At 33.1% G+C, this 1,679-nt stretch overlaps 1 non-coding gene across 1 annotated transcript; it reads right to left on the reverse strand.

Moving 5' to 3' along the window:
* Nucleotides 1-1,353: 1,353 nt before the first annotated feature.
* LOC130978341 (small nucleolar RNA R71) lies at nt 1,354-1,457 on the reverse strand. The gene has a single exon (XR_009085990.1). It is a non-coding gene; the product is annotated as a small nucleolar RNA R71 (small nucleolar RNA).
* Between the last annotated feature and the right edge of the window lie 222 nt (nt 1,458-1,679).

Here is a 1,679-nt window from a genome sequence, read left to right on the forward strand (position 1 = left end):
GTTTCTTGTTAGTCAAGTCAAGATTTCAATTTTAAAAATCCTATCTTTTCAAAATCTTTTTCAAAAATCAAATCTTTTTCATTTTTCTTATTATTTTTCGAAAATTTTTAAATTGTTTTTTTTAATCTTTTTCTTAATTTTGTTACAAATTTTCGAAAACTTTGCTAACAATTAATGTGATTGATTCAAAAATTTGAAGTTTGTTACTTTCTTTTTAAGAAAGGTTCAATCTTTAAATTCTAGAATCATATCTTTTAGTTTCTTGTTAGTCAAGTCATCAATTTTAAAAATCAAATCTTTTTCAATCATATCTTTTCAAAAATATCTTTTTCAAATCATATCTTTTTCAAAATCAATTTCAAAATCTTTTCTAACTTCTTATCTTTTCAAAATTGATTTTCAAATCTTTTTCAACTAACTAATTAACTTTTTGATTGTTTCTTATCTTTTTCAAAACCACCTAACTACTTTTCTCTCTCTAATTTTCGAAAATCACCTCCCTCTTTTTCAAAATTCTTTTAATTAACTAATTGTTTCAAATTTTAATTTTAATTTTATTTCTTCTCTTAATTTTCAAAAATCACTAACCATTTTTCAAAAACAGTTTTCAAAAACTCTTCTCTCTCATCTCTTCCTATTTATTTTATTTATTTACTAACACTTCTCTTCATCTCAAAATTCGAACCCTCTCTTCTCCTCTGTGTTCGAATTTTTTTCATCCTTCTTCTATTATTTTCTTCTTCTACTCACATAAAGGAATCTCTCTACTGTGGTAAAGAGGATCCCTATTATTATTTTCTGTTCCCTTCTTTTTCATATGAGCAGGAGCAAAGACAAGAACATTCTTGTTAAAGCAGATCCTGAACCTGAAAGGATTCTGAAGAAGAAACTAAGAGAAGCTAAAGCACAACAATCCAGAGAAAACCTTACAGAAAATCTCAAAAAAAAAAGACATGGGCGACCCAATAACAATGGTGGAGGCGCAAGGAGGATGCTTGGTGATTATACTACACCTACTTCCAATTTTTATGGAAGAAGCATCTCAATCCCTGCCATTGGAGCAATAATTTTGAGCGGAAGCCTCAACTAGTTGCTCTGATGCAACAGAACTGCAAGTTCCATGGACTTCCATCAGAAGATCCCTATCAGTTCTTAACTAAATTCTTGCAGATCTGTGATACTGTTAAGACTAATGGAGTAGATCCTGAAGGCTACAGGCTCATGCTTTTCCCTTTTGCTGTAAGAGACAGGGCTAAAATATGGTTGGACTCACAACCTAAAGATAGCCTGGACTCTTGGGATAAGCTGGTCTCGGCCTTCTTGGCTAAGTTCTTTCCTCCTCAAAAGCTGAGCAAGCTTAGAGTGGATGTTCAGACCTTCAAGCAAAAAGATGGTGAATCCCTCTATGAAGCTTGGGAAAGATACAAGCAGTTGACCAAAAAGTGTCCTTCTGGCATGCTTTCAGAGTGGACCATTTTAAATATATTCTATGATGGTCTATCTGAGCTTTCCAAGATGTCACTGGAACTTTCTGCAGGTGGATCCATTCACCTAAAGAAAACGCCTGCAGAAGCTCAAGAACTCATTGACATGGTTGCAAATAACCAATTCATGTACACCTCTGAGAGAAACCCTGTGAGTAATGGGACGCCTCAGAAGAGGGGAGTTCTTAAAATTGA

The sequence above is a fragment of the Arachis stenosperma genome, chromosome 4 (genome assembly GCF_014773155.1).
Source record: "Arachis stenosperma cultivar V10309 chromosome 4, arast.V10309.gnm1.PFL2, whole genome shotgun sequence".
NCBI lineage: Eukaryota > Viridiplantae > Streptophyta > Magnoliopsida > Fabales > Fabaceae > Arachis > Arachis stenosperma.